The 20,233-nt window shown below is 23.3% G+C and overlaps 1 protein-coding gene across 1 annotated transcript in view; it reads left to right on the top strand.

Moving 5' to 3' along the window:
* Positions 1–565: 565 nt before the first annotated feature.
* The window catches only part of LOC117180728, an 82,024-nt gene continuing 62,356 nt past the window's right edge, over positions 566–20,233 (top strand). Inside the window, exon 1 of the mRNA XM_033373216.1 lies at positions 566–964. The gene's annotated coding sequence lies outside the window, so the exon portion shown is untranslated. The remainder of the gene's footprint in view (positions 965–20,233) is intronic.

The raw sequence follows: 20,233 nt of genomic DNA, 5'->3' as shown, positions 1-20,233 counted from the left end.
TTTCGTTTTTTTGATAATAATGTCTATAACTGAAAATGCATTTACCCCATCAAGAAATGAAAATAAGACCTCAAAATTCAACTGTTTCAATAAAAATTAATTCTTACACTAAAAATCTTATCATTCCATTAAGCTTCTTTGATAAAAATGTTTCAAAAAGATTTATTTGCTTTAAAATTAATCATTGTTTAAAAGATTAATTTTTTTGTTAAAAAATGATAATTTGAAGTTGGAAATAGAAATATTTTCTTAAAATTTCGTTTTTTTGATAATAATGTCTATAACTGAAAATGCATTTATTCCCTTAGGCAATGGAAATAAAATCTCAAAATTCAACTATTTGAATGAAGATTATTTTTTTAACTAAAAATCTTATTATTCCATTAAGCTTCTTCAAAGAAAAAAATCAAAAAGATTTATTTGGCTCTATTAACTGAGGAATATTTGTGGAAGGGTTTATCACCGGATACCAGTTGATAGCAGCGTCCGTCGCACCTGTAACTACAATATATATCTATTGGTTGTTACCTCTGCTCTGCATATAATTATGTTCAGCGACCGAGGTCGTCATAGCAAAATGGCTGACGGCGGAAACCGTCTAGAGAGGCTCGGTTCTTTCGTGGTTTACGTTCGCCAGTTCTACCAAGCCAACAGTTCCGAAGCAGCGTGTGCCGGGTACGGGAACGGCTTCTTGTTCCGCTCCTTCAACGATTTTTAAATTCTCTAAGAAAATAAAAAAATCCCCTCCCTTTATCTAAAGGGCTCTGTGAATACATGTTCCACCCCCAAATTTCGAGCGACCCCTTTTCGCGGTTTAACGACCCCTATCATTTCTCCTTCTCTCTCTTAAATGCACATCGATTAAAATGCGAATTTTGTGTGGGTGATACTCAACTTTTTTCCACCGGATATAATCTGTTTTAATCTAGGAGAAAATATCAGGAGGAGTTCTAAAAAAAACCAGGTAAATTTGACAAATATTTTTAAACTCGATTAAACTGGCGCCACAGCAGGGAAAATAAGTTTCTGTGGACAGATCAATTTTTAGTGTGGACTGTTCATTCGATTTGGGCGTTTTTTTGTGTCTAAAACTTTTAAAATTTTGAAAAGATTTGTGTATTTCGATTTTTTATTAAAAAAAAAAACGGCATCTTTTTGTATTCGGCAAAAAAGTTGCCTTTTTTCAACTTTTTGGAAATACCATTTTTGAAGATTTCCAGATTTATAAAAGAAGGCTATTTATTTGTACTAAAAATATAAATAAATATGTTTTGGGAATTTACAAAGCATCATAGAAAACAGTCATCGAAAAGATAATTGAGATAATTAATAATTAAAAGTTAATTCTGTAGAAAATTCAACCTATTTATTAAAAAATAGCCAAACTATGAATGTTTTAATGAAAATTGCTTAAATCTTTAATAATTCTTGAGAATTTGCAAAGCTTTATAATAAGAAGTCATAGGAAATATATTCTTAGTTAATTCTGTAAAGTAATTGAGAAAATTCCCAGTGGGCACAAAATTTGGCGACATATTTACGACATCGTTGCGACAACTGTACGACAACTTTACGACATCCTATGTCCATATCGTTTCGGTGGCCTTGCGATATCGAAAAGACATCGTCAGATCATACGACTCATTTACGACATCGTAAAGACACCTTAACGAAATGGGCTTAAGATGTCGTAAAATTGTCGTAAAGATGTCGTAACAATGTCGCAAAGACGTCGCCAAACTTTGTGCCTATTGGGTTCTTTGGAAAATAGTCCAACTCTGACAAAGAATCATCGGAAAAATATTTTTAATCGATTTTGTAAACAAAAGTTGAGATCATTCGTTCGGAAATGACCAAACTCTGGATTCGTTTATAACAATTCTTTAAATCACTAATAATTTTTATAATTTTTTCGAAAAGTAGCCGAAGTCTAACTTTGTTTTTTTAAAATTGCTTTAATCGACTCCACAGTGAGATAAAAAATTTTTTGCGGACAAATAAATGTTTAATGTAAGCAGGTCATTTGATTTGGATGTTTAATTTTTTGCTTAAAGCTTTTTAAATTTCGATAAGATTTGTGTTTTTGGATTTATAATAAAAAACTTCATAATTTTTTGTTTAAAAATAAAGTTGATATTTTTTAACTTTTGACTAGTACCGTACTTCAAGATTTTAAGATTAATCAAAGAAGGCCTTTAGTTTGTCCTAAAACTATCTATAAAGAATTATCTCTTTAGAATCTGCAAATAACATAGAAAAAAATCACCGGAAAAATGTTCTTATTTAATTGTGTGAAAAATTGATTCGATTCATTGAAAAATAGCCAAACTATGAATTTGTTTATGAAAATTATTTAAATCTTGGAAATTGTTCGGAAATTTGTAAAGCATCGAAAAAAAAGTCATCCAGAAGACATTCCTAATCGATCTTTAAATAATTAATAAATCTCAAAAATTTCCTAAGAATTATAGAGAAGAGTAATTTTAATGAAATTCTTAGTCGATTTCGTGAAAAAATTGAGACTTTTTTTCGAAAAGTAGCCAAACTCTGAATTTGTTTATTAAAATTGCTTAAACCGGCTCCACCTTTGGGTCCATTGTGGGAAAAAAAGTTTTTGCATAAAAAATGGCGTTTAATTTTTTGTGTAAATTTTTCTAAATTTCGACCAGATTTGTGTTTTTTTATATTAAAAAAAAGGTTCCTAATTTTTTATTTTGCAATAAGGGTGACTTTTGATTGAAATTTTTATTAGTTCCATTTTTCAAGAGTTTCAGATTAGAATTATTTGTTTCATGATATTATTAATTGTAATTATAAACAAACTAAAGAAGACAAGTTATTTTTCGGATTTTATAAAAAAATTTTTCACATTCAAATCGAAATTTTTGGTATACGATGTGAAAAAAAAACAAAATTTGTGTACAAAAATTGTTTAAACAATCAATAATTCTTGTGCAAAGTAACGTAGGAATGAGTTATTAGAAATACATTCTCTGTCAATTCCATAAACAAATTAAGTCTATTCTTTAAAAAATAGCCAAACTTTGAATATTTTAATGCAATTTGTTTAAATAATTAATTATTTTTGGGAATTGGCAATTAATTGTGATGAAACTTTAATTTATCTCAACTGTTGTACCAAATCTTTGGAATTGAAGGAGCTAAAAATAATGTAAAATAAGTTATAAAAAAATATATTTTTTAACATGAAATGTTCACGTAATACGTGACACATCCGTTTCATCATATCAGAACTTCCGGTGTGGCCACGAGCAGAACTTTTATAATAGTATAAGGTTTATCTGAAAGAAGTTGCTACATACGTGAGAGATAATTTATGCAATTTTAAATTATTTCTATTATTAAATTAAAATTATAAAATAAATTAAAAATAACATTTTAATAAAAGTGATTAATTTAAAAATATAAAGGATTAAAAATATATTATTTAAATTTATTGAATACGAAGTTTAAAAAAGTTTAAACAATAGTGAATACTTTCGAATTAAAATCGTTTGGAATAAAAAAAATTGTTAAAGAATTTTTAATTTAAAAATTTTCTAATCAGGCAATTTTTGATTGGGTGAAATTTTGAAAAACTTTAAACTTTTAAAATTCTGAAAATTTAGACTAAAATGTTAAAAGTTGGAATCTTTTTAAGGAGTTGTGAATTTGATCATTTCAAATTAAAAACGTTTAACACTGAAGAATTTTATTTTAAATTGAAGAATCTCGAAATTGAATTGTTTCTCATTTAATTTGGAAAATAGGACAATTTCAAAACATTAAAAATGGAATATTTACTAATCCAAATTTTGAAAATTGAATAATTTAAAATCACAAAAAAATTAACTTTTATTAGTACCAATTACATTTTTTCAAAATGAAATAACTTAACTTTTTTTATTTTAAATCATTTTTAATTAAAACAAATTGACTTGCATCATATTTAAATAAGAGCGTTTTAGGTTGACAAATTTTGAATTAAGAAATTCCAAACTTATTTGAAAATGAAAGCCTTTTTAAATTAGGATCTTGAAACTAAGCCGTTAAAAAAATTATTGTTTAAATTATTCATCAGGATCATAAAAATTCCAATAATTTTAAGTAAAAGTTCGAATTAACTGTTCTAAATTAAAAATTTTAATCTTTATTGGTTGAAATATCTACTATTACATTTTTCGTATAGAATTTATCTTCTTCGTTAAAAATTAATTTCTTCATATGAATATTTAACTATAACATTTTTTGGTGGAAAATTGATCTTTTTTAATTTAAAATAAATAATAATAATATAACAGTTTGGTTTATAATTTATGTATTTTGTTCAAAATCATTTTTTTTAAATCAATTTTTTGGTTAAAATTGCGACTGCTTGATTAAAAATTAAACTATCTTTAGTTAAAAAAAAAAATATATTTTATGGCTGCAATATTATTTATTACATTTTTTGTTAAAAATTCATCGTTTTAGGTTGAAAATTCGTTTTTTTGTTCTTTGTAAAAATGAATTTTATAAATGAAAATTGAAGTTTTTGGTTGAAAATTACTCTTTTTTTAAATTCAACTTATTTTACAAAAACTAATGTTTTTGACTGCATAATTTGATAAACAAAATTCTCATTTTATAGAAATATTTTTTTTATAAGTATTTTTTTTGTAATACAACTTAACGATTGCATGTTTGTTTAAAAATGTATCTTTTTTAGTTTAAAAATGTAACTGTTTGGTTGAAAATTCGTCTTTTTTGGTAGAAAATCAATCCTTTCGGTTACAAATTCAACAATTTAATTAAAAATGTATGTATTTGATTACAAAATCGTTTTTTTGGAGAAAAATTAATCTTCTTTTTTAAAAATTCAACTCTTTGATTAACATTTTAGGGATTTTGTAGAAAATTAAATTATTTGTTAAAAATTAATTTTTGATCATAAAAATTTAATAATTTCATTTTTTGTTAAAAATTTTTTTTTGGTTGTGTGTAAAAAGTCGAAATTTTGGTTAAAAGTTTTGTTGCTGCTTTTTTTTTGTTGTAAAAAATCAATCAAAATAAATCAAAATTTAACTCTTTTTAGTACTTCTACAAAGTACGTACGGACTTTGTAGAAAATTCAAATATTTGGTACAAAGTTGATTTATTTTGATGACAGTGTGCCTTTTTGGTAAAAAATATTATTCTTGGTTGGAAATTAAACTTTTTGGTTACAAATTTATTTATTTTGTAGAATATTCATTTTTTTGTTACAATTATAAAATACAAATAAAAAATACAATATATAAATATTATGAATATGGTGATAAACATTTTTTTTTAATAAAAATGTAACTATTGCATTTTTGGTTGAAAATTGATATTTTTTAGTTTAAAATTTAACTATCTGGTTAAAAACTTATTTATTTTGTAAAAAATTATTCTTAATTCCAGTTTTTTTTTGTAATGAAAATTTGATTTTTTTGGAATAACACCGAAATAAATTTACCAAAAGAATTTAGTCGGCAAAAATTACTTAAGATAAAGTTGGGGGGGGGGGGGGGGGCAAAAATTCTGAAGCCTAACAAAAAATTGCATAAAAATGATTACCTAATTTAAGCATGGACCCTTACATCAATATTAATAAATAAACTTTCAAATTGAAATTATGTCAATTAAAATAAATTATTTTCAAAAATAATTTTCTTTCGCACAATATTTAATTAAAATTAATGAAAATGGTAAATTTTTATTACAGTCCGTTCGAATTTTCTTTTTTTTACTGCACATAACATTTACAAAAATTGCAAGGTCTTTTATTTATTGTTGAAATTGTACAAATGCTCAGTAAATTGCTCTCAGAAATGAGCACCAATTTAAGATAACAATGTGAGAGTTGAGAGTTTCCCATGTTGTTAAATCGATTGTCCTTGACCAAATTTGCAGGCTTTGGTTCTCTCATGATTTAACTGGAATAAACTCATCGATATTTTGTTCTCCAATCATTTTCAGTAAATTTAAATTCTGTGGAAATTAACAATTTTCAAATTGTTAATTATAATTTTCCAAATTCAACTGTTTCAAATTTAATTAACTTATCTTAAAAAATTAATAATTTATTTGATAATTTATATTATTGTAGTTTATTAATAATCCATTATTAATAATAAAATTAAGTGCAATTTAGATAAAAAATTAATTGTTGACAAAGCAAAAAACGAGGTTTTAACAAAAACAGTTAAAGTTTAAACCAAAGAGGGAAATCATAAAAAAAACAAGTAGTTGAATTTTCAAAAATAAAAGATAAATTTTCAACCAAATAGTTAAATTTGCAACTTAAAACGTGAATTTCCAACACAAAAATACGATTAAATTTACTTTCTGATTACATTTTCCATGAATAAACAATTTAAAATTTAAAGCTTTCCATTTGAAATATTTTTTTATCGAAATGAATTGAAATTGTACCATTTATGAATGAAAGCTTTCAAAATTACAAAATTTGTAATTAGAGGTTCTCAAGATTGTAAAAATTCAGAGTAAAATTACGGAAATCGGAAATATTTTTTAGAAAGAAGTTGTAAATTTTATCATCCCCAAATAAAAAATTTTTAAATTAAGTAATTTAATTTTTTATTTAAGAATTTGGAAAATGAATGATTTCTAATGGAAATTTCGAAATTAGCACAATTTCAAAACATTCAAAATTGAATATTCTTATATCAGAATATTGAAAATTGGAAGAGAAAAATGGTTCATTTTCAAACCAGATAAATAAATTTTCTACTGTTTCTACTGTTTTTGATTTAGATAAAAAAATTAATTTTCACAACAAATAACAAATTTGTTTTGGACCAAAAATTTAAATTTTAAACAAAAGAGGTAAATTTAAGAAAAACATGTAGCCGAATTTTGAACAACAAAAAAGCCAATCAGGTGCTCAAAACAACAATGATTCTAAAATTTTCGAGAGATATTGTGACACTAAATTTTTTTAGATATGCTAAAGTTGTTTTTATAGTCCACTTAGAAAACAAATTCTCATTGTTTTCCAGTCAAAGAAATGTCTCTTGAATCGAAGAATTTTACTTTGGATATAAAAAATGATTTTTTCTCCCAGTGAATATTTTTCTTTTATTTAAAATAATTTTCTTCGTTTGGAAGTTATTTGTGGTGAAGTAAAAAATAACAGAAATTCTTTAATGTGATAAATAAACTGCCTTGTTAAAAAATCGTTTTTTTTTGTTAAAAATTAATTTTTGAACATAAATTGAACTATTTTAGTTCAAAATTGAGCTTTTTGAGCTTTTTAAAAATAATGTAAAATAATATACTAGATAGTTGCATTTTTTCTGAACTTTCTAACTTTTTTTTCACTTTTCCATTAAAGTAAAGTAACAATTCAAGTTAATAAGAAAAATTTCTCGAAAAAGGGAAGCTTTTTAAAAAAAGGGGAATAAGAAAATGACTTTGAAGCCTGTTATTACTCTGTTTTAATAACTAATTAAATAGAATTTGTTTTGAATATTTTATTTTAATCATATTTATCAGTCATCATCATGATCAATCATTTCCCTGCATTAGCTAGATTGTTTAATACATTTATTAATCAGTGTTAAAATAATTTTTTTTATTAATAATGTATGGTAATTTTACAGGTAAATTACCATAAATTACCCAAAATTAAATTGAGAAATATCTATAAATTTCTAGAAAAGTTTTGGTAATTTATAGTAATTTGACATTTGAATATGGTAAATTATTATAAATCACTCAAAATTCAATTTTAAACATTTTTATAAATTTCCGGACAGTTATGAAATTTTTCGGTAATTTATGGTATCTTGCCATAAATAAAAATAATATAATAATAAATACAGGTAAATGTTAATTTTCTCTGAAAAATATCTTCTTCGCTCCGCCGGGAATCGAACCACAGGTCTACTGATTGCCGGTCGGGTGGTCTTAGCACCAAGCTACTAGACACATTAAAAAAAGAATCATTTTTCAGAGACGCGCTTTTTTTTGCAAAGTTTTTGTTTTGAAAAAAAAATCTATAATTATATGATGCTCACACCCCATGAAGTTTACACGTATTTCCCATAAAAAAGAAGTTTTTATAATTTTTATTCAGAATCGTCAATTATAGCAAAATGAAGTTAAATTCAACATGTATTTTCACTGGCTATAGGATAAGAAAAAATATTACTTTTGAAATCCATAAGTCTGTTTTATAGGGTCCCAAAAAAAACCCATGAGTGAAAAAATAAGTTTTGTGAGTTTTTAGCGCTAATTATGACTTTTTATGGGCAGTTTTTTCAAAAATATTCCACTTTTTCAAATTTCCAATTAAAGTGAGATAATGCTAAATTATTGTGAACAAACATAGTTTTTTTAACAATTTATTATTGTTAATAATTTTGTCTTTAAATAATTCTAGAAATTGTATTTTTGTAATTATTATTAATAATATATTTTTTGTTAATAATGTTATTTTTCTTATTGGTATAAAGTTGACGATTATAGAAAATTTTTAACTATTTATCTATTTTTTACTTAAAGTGACTTAATATTTAATTAAATTTAGCAAAAATAATTTTGTAAAAAAATTATTATTATTTATAACAGTCCTCATCTATAATAAAGCCAAATGGTTGCGGATTTTTTGGAAATTCTGCATTTTTTGTCCATTTTTCACTTAGTGAGATAACAATGAATGCAAGTTAACAAAAATAGTTGTTTAAATAAATTATGATTGTTTATAAATATTTTTCCTTGCATAAGCGCTAGAAAGTTGCGTTGTTTCTAAAATGTTCAACTGGAATTTCTCTGTTCAGTTATGAACAAATAATAAATAAACATTAGAGAGAAAATCATATTTTAAACCATTTAAAATAATATATTTTTCTGAAATAAAACAGATATTTAAAGTTTCTTGAAATTTTCTATATGGATCATCTTAAATGTAAATTTCCCTAAAAGTTGTGACTGACATTCTTTTTGTTATAGTTAACATTAATAATTAGAAAATTTTCTAAATTTGTATTAATTATTAACTCAATAAGTAAAAACAGAGTAAAAAGTTGACAAAAAGTTGAAAAATTTAGAAAAAGTCGCAAATTCTATCAATTATCTAAGGACAGATAATATTATTTAAAATAATAATAAATTGGTTTAGGAAATTAATTTGATTAACTTTAATTAATTATTTAGCTCAATCTAATTAAAAATTGGACAAAAAGTATATTTAAAAAACTGCCATATTCTAGCATTATTATAAGAGAAAATTATTAACAATAATAATAAATTGTTCAAACAATTATGTTTGTTATCACTAATGATGTATTATCTCACCCTAATTAAAAATTGAACCAGAAGTAACAGATTTCTGAAAAAAAAAACCTCTAAACATCATAATTAGCGACAAAAACTCGCAAAACTCATTTTTTTATTTATGGGGTTTTGTGGGACCTCATAAAACATACTTATGTAGGTGATATATAAAAAGAAATACTTTAATCGTATTAACCACATATTGACGGTTCTGAATAAAATTTACCAAAAAATTTTTTTCTTATGGGAAAATAGGCGTTACTTCATCGGATTTACGCCACCTCTAAATATAATTTTTTTCGAAACAAAAAAAAATGTATTTTTTTGTGTGAATGAGAAAAAATTTCCGAGTGATATGCATACAAATTGTGGATAAAAATGAATTTGAAACATCCTTGTTTTATGATAAATTAAATTTTTGTGTGTTAAATTTAGCCCTGGATTTTTTAAATTTTGAGTTATAGGAAATATTTACTAATTAATAATCATTTCCTGTAATTAATTCAACAAGAATTTTTTCGCACATTAACCATTAATAATTTTTTTAATTAACCAAATTAATAAAATATGAAAAATATTGAGGCATTGAATCGAAAAAACGTAATTTTTGTTAATAAAAATAAATATAAATATTTCGAAATAGCTACAAAAATAATTGGACCAATTTATTCACATTGACATATTTTTCATTAAAAAACGATTAGTATAACGATTACCAACGATTCTTGATAACTTGTTTATATATTTATAGACAATTTTAATTTTTAAAAAATGTTATTTCAAAATTTCTTGTTAAAAAATAAAAATTATTAAGTTATAAAACTGGAAAATTGGTCCTTAAAATACTTTTTCAGATTAAAAAAATATATATATATATATATATTTTTTTTAATCTGAAAAAGGGAAAACATCTAAAAAATTGGGGACTCAGGGGAAATTTCTGAAAAAGGGAAGCTTTTTCAAAAAAGGGGTATAGGGGAATGACCTTGAAGCCAGTTATTACTCTTTTTTTTAATAACTAATTAAATATACATTTTTTTTAATATTTTAAAAATATTAAAAAAAAACCATTCTCATCAGTCATTATGATGATCAATCATTTTAAATAAGCAGCCGACGTACATTGATACTGACGATAAAAATTGACAGCAAATTTAAATGATTATTTTCTCTTTTATTGGTTATCTGACATCATAGTAGGTAGGTGCTTCTTTGTTCCCAAAGTAATATTTAAAATAATTTCCTGCTAAAAATTAAATATAAAAAATATAAATATAATTTTTTTTCCTAATACAGGGCAGTGTATTGCCATATTAAATTAGGAATCCTTCTAATCATCGGTAATGAAAGTTGCTTGATTTTGCACTCGGAAATATTGTCAAGGTTATTCTCACTCATTGTGAAAAAATATCAGTTTTATGTAACTGCTTTTTTAAGGTTGTAATTAATAAATAATATATTTTCAATAATTTTTTGTATGTCATTAAGAAATTTGAATTTTATTTTTTAAATTAGGGGAGACCACTCTACAGTGGATAATGCAAGCTGCATCTAATAATTTTTAATTAAGAGTACAAATAAATTAATTTACATACATAAGTATTTTAAATTATTAATTTTGTGGATTTATTATCACTCTAGAGTGGTTTTCAATTTATTCCAAATAGACAAAAGAAACAAATTTTTGTCCCTGCATTGACTAGTTTGTTTAATTCAGTCATTAATAAATTATAAAAATTGAAAATTCTGCATGTAAATTCATGGTTATTTAAATTTCTTAAGCTATTCTAAAATAAAAAATTACATTTTCATATTAATTTTAATTTTTAAATAAAAAAATATTTGTGGTTTACTTTGCAGAATAACAATAATAATAGTAATAATGATAATCGCTCTCAAAAGTTATGCAACTTTGCAAGGACGCTTTTAAACATTTTATCGCATGCAGAAAATTCTTTGTTTCGACTTCAATAATAAGACTTTGAAAGTCCGAAAGGAATTATGCAAAACAGATAGAAATATTACTAAAATTTTAAAAATAAATTTACAGATTGAAGACACTTTTAATTTATATCAGTGAAAATTTGACTGATTCAAATTTCAAGCATGCTTTAACTAAAAAATCAGTCATTTCTACTGACAGAACAGTAGTTTCTAAATATAAATCATTCAGTATTAATAGCTGAATTAAACAGGTACTTGAAATGACTGATTTTCAGTAAATAAAAGTGACTGATTTTTCTGCCATAAGAAAATAGTATATTCTGCACCTAGGACATGCGATATTTTTTATAACAAATGAATGTCTACAAATTTTCGAAAATTTATGGAAATTTTCGGTAATTTATTTCAGTTTTGCAAGTAAATATGGTTAATTACCATAAATTGCTCCAAATTCAATTTTAAATATTTTTATATGATTCTGGAAATTTATGAATTTTCGGTAATTCATGGTGACATTACAGGTAATTTATAGCAACTTACCATAAATGGCCCCAAATTGAATTAAAAAATATTTATTATTTCCTGGAAAGTTAAGATAATTTTACAGGTAAATACGGTAAATTACCATAAATTACCCAAAATTCAATTTAAAAACGTCCATAAATTTCTGGAAAAGTTTGGGTAATTTATGGTAATTTTACAGCTAAATACGTTAAATTACCATAATTTGCCCAAAATTAAATTTTAAACAATTTTGTACATTCCGGAAACTTATAACATTTTTGGCTATTTATGGTAATATTACACGTAATTCATGGTAACTCACCACAAATTACCCAAAATTCAATTTAAAAATATCTTTAAATTTCCGGACTTTATGGTAATTTTACAGTTAAATATGGTGAATTACTATAATTTACCCAAAATTCGTTTTTAAACATTTTTATACATTCCGGAAATTTATAACATTTTTGGTAATTTATTGTAACATTGCGAGCAACTTATGGATTTATGGTAACATTGCGGGCAATTTATGGTAACTTACCATAAATTGTCCAAAATTGAATTTAAAAATATCTATAAATTTTCGGAAATTAATGGTAATTTTACAGGTAAATTTAGCAAATTACCATTAATTTACACAAAAATATATTTAAAAATGTCCATAAATTTCTAGAAAAGTTTCGGTAATTTATGGCAATCTTACAGTCAAATATGGTAAATTAAAATAAATTACCCAAAATACAATTTTAAACATTTTTATATATTTCCGGAAATTTATTAAATTTTTGGTAATTTATGGCAACATACCATAAATACCTCAAAATTCAATTGAAAAATATCTATAAATTTCCGGACACTTATGGTAAATTACCATGAATTATCCAATATTCAATTTAAAAATGTCTATAAATTTCTGGAAAGGTTTTAGTAATTTATGGTAATTTTACAGTTAAATGTGACAAATTAAAATAAATTACCCAAGATACAATTTTAAACGTTTTTATACATTTTCAGAAATTTCTGAAATTTTTCGGTAATTTATGGCAACTTACCATAAATTTCCCATAATTCAATTAAAAAATATCTATATAGTTCCGGACATTTATGGCAAATTACCATAAATCACCCAGTATTCAATTTAAAAATATCTATAAATTTCTAGATTTTAAACGTTTCTATAAATTTCCGAAAATTTATGGAAATTTTTTGTTCATATGTGGTAGTTTTACAGGTAAATATGGCAAATAACAATAAATTGTCCAAAATTAAATTTAAATATGTTTATAAATTTCTGGAAATTTTTGGTCATTTATGACAGTTTCACAGGTAAATATGGTTAATTGCCATAAATTACCCAAAATTCAATTTTTCCTAATTTTTATACATTTCCGGAAATTTATTTGTGGTAAATTAGCGTAAATTATACAAAATTATATTTTAAACGTGTTTATACATTTCCGGAAATATATGAAATTTTTGGTACTTTATAGTAATATTACAGTTAATTTATGGTAACTTACCATAAATAGCCCAAAATTCAATTTAAGAATGTCTATAAATTTCCGGAAATTTTCGGTAAGTAATGGTAATTTTACAGTCTAATATGGTAAATTATCATAAATTACAAAAAATTCCATTTTAAACATTTTTATAAATATCTGGAAATTTATGAAGTAAAATTTATTTAATATAAAGAGAATATTATCAATAATTATAACAAATTGTTTAGCAATTCTTTTTGTAAACTTCAATTTATTAGACTCTAATTATTTACTTGATTTACCTTAATTGAAAATTTGACTAAAAATTAGTTATTGAAACTGCAATTTTGTAGCATTTTTCTAAGAGAATATTCTTAAAAATAATAATAAATTGTTTTAAAAATCACTCTTGTTAACATTGATGAACTATTACTTCTCTCTAATCAAAAATTGATTAACAGACAGAAATTTTTTGAAAAAACCGCGTCTTTCTAACTCCATTCTATGAGAAAATGGCTAAAAACAATAATAATTTGTTTCAAAAATTTATGTGAACATCTAATTATCAGTCTGAAATTGTATTTTATGTGCCAGAAACAATTTGCATTAAAAAACAGAAAAAAAAGTCATGATTAGCGCCAAAAACTCGCAAAACCCATTTTTCACTTATGGGGTTTTTTTGGGACAATATAAAACAGACTTATGGTATTAATATTTGAAAAGTGATATTTTTTATTTGTATTATATGGCTTATTGTAAAGAGAAACGTTGAGTTTCAACTCGATTGAGATAATATTAAGGATTCTGAAAAAGATTTACAAAAAAGTTTTTTTTTCTTATGGGAAATACGTGTTCAACTTCATGGGGCTTGCGGCACCTCTAAATATCATTTCTTTAAAACAAAACAAATGCATTGATTTTTGTGTGGATTCGAACAAATTTCTGGGGTGTCCCCATAAATATTAAAAACAAAAAATTCAATGCATTTTTTGACCACCCTAGTATTAATTATTTTCTCTTTGATTCTGATACTTTTCATCGTATTATTTCAAAATCTATTGGAAAATAGAAAAAAGGTTCAAAATTGACAAAATGACAGCGGTTTGTTTGAAAAATTTGAAAATCGATTTTCTCAAAAAACCCACCTTTAAATTTTTTGTCAATTTTCTTTTTGAACTTGTACTTTGATAATGATATATATTGTAAGCTTGATCATTTTAAATGATCCAATCTGTTAAATTTACAACTAAAAAAAGTCAAATTTTAACAACACATGAATTAGGTGATTTTTAAATAAATAATTCAATTTTAACAAGAAAAAAGCATTTTTTAACAAAATACAATGAATTTCCAATCAGGAAGATTATCTGTTTACCAAAAAGAAAAAATTTCTATGAAAAGGTTTAATTTTTAATTAAAAACATGCAACAATCAAGTTTAGTTTTTAACTAAAAAAGATAAATTTTTTTACAAAAGAGATGAATTTTCAACTAAAATGATCACTCTTGAACTAAAAAATATTGTTTTCATAAGGAAATTTAACTTTGAAGTAAGTAGATGAATTAGAAAAAACAGTAAATTTTGCACTAAGAAGATGAATTAAAAAAAGGATTTTTAATAAAATACATAAATTTCTAACTTCATCGTTGAATTTTTAAATAAAAAAGATAAATTAAAACCCCAAAAAGGAATATTTAAATCTGTAATAAAAATATAAATTTTCAATAAAAAATGTAATAGCTGATATTTCAAACCGAAATTATTTTAATTTTAAATAAAAAAAACAGTTGTCATATCAATTAAAATGTATTTTCAATTTTAATTAAAAACAGTATAGTTAAATTTTCCGTTAAAAATATTAATTTTCAACCAAAAAACAACGCATTTACAATAAAAAAGTAACACTTTTAGCTATAGGGATGAGTTTTTAACTAAAATTATGAATCTCTAACTAAAAATAAAAGTTTAAATAAAGTACATTTTTTAACCAAGTATTTTTGTTCAATTCTCAACCAAAAACGATGAATTCTTATCGAAAAATGTTCAAATAAGTTAATATTTGCCAGGAAATAGATTTTAATTTAATTTAAAAACTGTTATTATTATAAGCAAAATTATTGTAATTAATCAGCTATTTTTTTTTTTAAATTCATATTTTTGATCAAAGAATTAAATACTCCTTTTATGGTTGGAAATGTATCTTTTTTATTTAAAAATTCAACTATATAGTTAAAAATTTATTTCTTTTGTCAAGAATCCTTTTTTTTAAATCCATCTTCTTAGTGCAAAATTAATTGTTTTTTTTCTAATTCAACTACTTGTTTGAAAGTTAAATTTCCTTATTAAAAAATATTTTTTAGTTCAAGTGTGATCATTTCAGTTAAAAATTCATCTCTTGAGTGAAAAATTGATCTTTTTTAGTAGAAAACTAAACTCGATTTTTGCATGTTTTTAATTAAAAATTAAACATTTTCATAGAAAATTTCTCTTTTTGGTAAATAAATAATCTTCTTGATTGGAAATTCATTATATTTTGTTACAAATTCTTTTTTCTTGTTAAAAAATAATTTCTTTATTTGAAAATTCAACTAATCCATATGTCGTTGAAATTTGACTTCTTTAGTTGTAAATTTAACAGATTGGATCATTTAAAATGACTGATTTCATCAGTGAGTCAAATTGCTTTATGTGAAAAATAATTGTTGTCTCATTTGTCGAATCTGCATTTTTTGAATCAGTAAAAATTGACATGAAATCAGCGACTTTTTATTGAATCAAATTTAGCGTGTAAAGAAAATTTTATATTATTATTCTTTTATTATTTTCGAATGAACCGCAGCTTCGAAATTTTTATTATTTTCGATGATCACTGTACAAACTAAAGTACATCAGAAGACATTAATTTAGTAAAAAATTTCATAAATTAGTAATAGAAATTATTTAATAGGTTCTCCATTTTTTTTCTTAGTGCATTGCTGAAAAAGGAGCTACAAAGTGAAATTAAAAGCAATTTGATATTCACTGACTTTTTTCTGATTTTTTCTTGACAATTAATGTTCAAAGACTAGAATTTTAATCTTGTAACATTTTTAATATATAAACTTTCATAACCGGAATAAGCAATTGCAAATTTTTAATTAAAAATTGGAATTTTAAACCAAAAATACAATTCTACAATACAGTTGAATTTTTAACCCGAAAATATTAATTTTCTATCAAAAAGACAAGTTTTCCACCAATAGTTTAATTTTTGATCGAAGAATTATATTCTAATCTAGAAAGGTTCATTTTTTATCAAGAAGATTAATTTATTATAAAAACAAGTTGAATTTACATTGAAAAAAAATTAATTTTAAACAAAAAAACTGTTTTGAAAGAAATAGTTATATCTTTAACCAATAATATTATTTATTTATAAAGTTGTATATTTTTCAACCAAGTCGTTGAGTTTTTGACCAGAAAAATTACTTTTTGAGAAAGTAGTGGAATTTTTAATTCGATAATTTTACGCTCTGTCGCAAATTTTATTTTTTTGGTATTGTTTAGTCTTCCCGAAGTTACATTAAAAAAAATTAATTTTCCACACCAAAATTTAAAAAAAATAACTAAGTAAAAAAAATAATTTGCAAACCAAGAAAAAGAAAAATTCTCCACCAAAAACATGAATTTTTAAACAATAGTTAAATCCTCAAACATAAAAGATGTATTTTCAACGAAAAATGGAGAAGCTAAATTTTTAGAAAATAAAGTAGTTTTCAACAATAAAAAAGGGAACTTTTAAGAAAATACTCAATATTTTATTTAAAATTATTTTTTTCACCAGCAAATTATTTTTTATCAAAGTAGTTTAACTTTTAAACAAAAAAGACAAATTGTCAACCTAAAAGATAAATTTTTCACAATACAGTTTAATGTTTAACCCGAAAATTATAATTCTCTACTAAAAGAACAATTTTGAACAGAATAGTTTAATTTTCAAACAAACACTTAATTACATTTAATTCAAAAAAAATTAATTATTAATCAAGAATATTAATTTACTATAAAAAAAAGAATTTTCAACAAAATAAACGAATATAAATTTTTAACGAAGAAAGACCAATTTTTAATATTAAAGCAGTTTAAATTTCCACCAATTAGTGAAATTTTCGATCACAAAAATGACATTTTCACAAAATACTGGAATGTTCAAACAAATAGTAGAATATTGAACTAAAGATGTTTTTAAAAATAATTAGACTTTTTAATTAAGAAACATTAATTTTCAACCTAAAATATATTTATTTTAGAGTTTCCTTATTATAAAAAATATTCTTTATTTCTTCACGTTACGTCAAATATTAATTCTCAAAACTTGTAAAATTTTACCTACAAAATATTGCTACAAAATCCAAATTTTGAAAAATTCTCTGACTTTTCCAGATTTTTCTATGACGACTTTTTCGTTTTCCCTAACCATTAGTATTCAAAACCCAAAATTTTAATTTAAATTTAAAATGGAATGAAACAATTTTAGATTGAGATTTATAGATCTCAGATTTATTTATTTCCACCAAAAAGGATTACTTTTCAATCTACAAAATTGAATTTTTTATCCAAAAGAACGAATTTTCTAAGAATTAGTATAATTTTTGACGTAGAAGATGACTTTTAAACGAAATAGTTTAATTTTAAACAATTATTTGATTTTTTAACCCAAATTTTTAATTTTCATCCTACAACGACAATTTTTCAATGAAATCTTCAATGAAATATTTTAGTGGAAAACTCATCTCTAAGGATACGAATTTAACTATTTTGTAGAAAATTCGTTGTTTTTTTATAAAAAATTAATTTTTCGAATTGGAAATTCAACTACACACGTTTTTGGCTGAATTTTTTTTATTTAAAATAAAAATATTTTTTGTTGAAACATCAAATGTTCTTGATTAAAAAAAAAATATTTTTTTATTGAAATTACAAATTACAAATCTTGCTTAAATTTGTTGCCTGAATTAAACTATTTAAAAAAAATTAAAATTAAATCCTATTTTAATTGAAATAACAACTACTTGAATGAAAGCTGTACTTTGTTAAATTTATTTTTTTTTGTATTAGATATTTATTAATTTAGTAGAAAACTTATATCTATTGTTGAAAATTTAACTATTTTGTGGAAAATTCGTTATTTTCTTGGTTGTTAATTAATTCTTTCACCACAAAAATTGGTAGAAAATAAATCTTGGCTGTAAAGTGTTTTTTTCTGTAGTTAAATTCAATTGTTTTTTTAAATGAAAATAAAAATCTTTTTTGTTAAAAATTTAACATTTTTCTATTAGGATTAATCTTTTTTGGTTAAAAATTCAACTACTCAGTTGAAAGGTTTACTTTATTAAACAAGTTTTTTTATTAAAGATTTATCATTTCAGTTGAAATCATATCTCTATGGTTAACAATTTCGACACTTTTTTCAAACTTCGTTCTTTATTTTGTCAAAATTGGTTGAATCCAACTGTCTTTTATTTCAAATAAAATTGAAATCTTATTTGGTTGAAATGGCTAATATTTTAAAATTAAAAATGGATGTCTTTTTGGGTTGAAATATCAACTACTTGGTTGAAAGTTATACTTAGTTAAAAAATAATTTTTTTTTAAAAATTAAAATTCATTATTTGATTGAAAAAACTCATAGCTATGATTTAATATTTAAGTATTTAAAAAGATTAATTTTGTGATAAATTCAACTCTTTTATTTATTTAAAATTAAAATCTTTTTTGTTTGATTCATGGATTATTAGGACATTTTTCGATGAGAATTGATCTTTTTATGTTAAAAACTAAACAACTTAGTTGAAAGTTTCACTTTGTAAAACATTGATTTAAAAAAAATTAAAGGTACATTATTTTAGTTGAAAAAACATCTCTATGGTAAAACATTGAATTACTTGGGGTAATAATCCGTTATTTTTTATATTGAAATTGGTTGAATTCTACTTTTTTTATTTAAAATTGAAAACTCATTTTTTAAACATTAATGGCTTTTTTATTAAAAATTTTAATTTTTTAGGTTGAAATATCAGGAATGGCATTTTTTGCGAATTAATCATTTTTTTGTTACAATTTCATAAATGTCATAAAATGACATACACACTAAATCAATGTGAGTAAACATATGCTCACAGTTTGAAGGAGTATTCACGTAAAAAAAATATTTGATCCCTTATCTCTGCCGAAAAATTTCTAAATTTGTAGGTACTGTCTATTAGTACGAGAATCTCTATAGATTCTATAGATTCCAAATGATAAATTATTTATTTAAATTTCACTGATTGAAATAGTGAAATTTCAGTCTCAATTTATGACCTTTTATTTTGAAATTATAAAATTTTTAAATAAGATCTCAGAGGACTTAACAATAAGAATTACAAGGGTTTGAAATTCGAATTTTGGTAGTAAGACCTTTCAAGTCGATTAAACGTAAATAAATATTAATTAGAGATTTGAAAAATAAAACTGAATATAAAAAAATAAAATAAAAAAATTAATTAATTAAAATTAAAAATGGTACCTTACATGTATTGGAATTTTACATTACAAATCCAGTAGCTTGTAACACTTCTGTAACATCTTTGCGGCCAAAAATTTTGTTAAAATATAGTTTAGAACGCGCGTATTCATAGAATTTAAGGAATTCATGGAGTTCACAGAAATGGGGAAATTAGAAGAATTCGCAGAATTAATGTAACGGGTGGAATTCATCGATTTCATGGAATTCAAGGAATTCAAAGAAATTCACGGTATTCAAGGAATCTACGGGATTTAAAGAACCCACGAAATTCAGGGAATTTTGGAATTAAAGAAATTCACGAAATTGGAGAAATTCCCGAGATTCAAAGAATTCACGAAATTGAAGGAATTTTTAGAATTCATGGAATTAACGCGATTCAACAAATTTACGGAATTCTCAGAATTAAAAAATTAACTAAATTTAAGGATTTCACGGAATTGAACGGATTCACAAA

Source organism: Belonocnema kinseyi, chromosome 9 (assembly GCF_010883055.1).
Source record: "Belonocnema kinseyi isolate 2016_QV_RU_SX_M_011 chromosome 9, B_treatae_v1, whole genome shotgun sequence".
Lineage (NCBI taxonomy): Eukaryota > Metazoa > Arthropoda > Insecta > Hymenoptera > Cynipidae > Belonocnema > Belonocnema kinseyi.
Note: the sequence above shows the minus strand (reverse complement) of the source record. Positions and strands in the feature narration are given on the sequence as shown.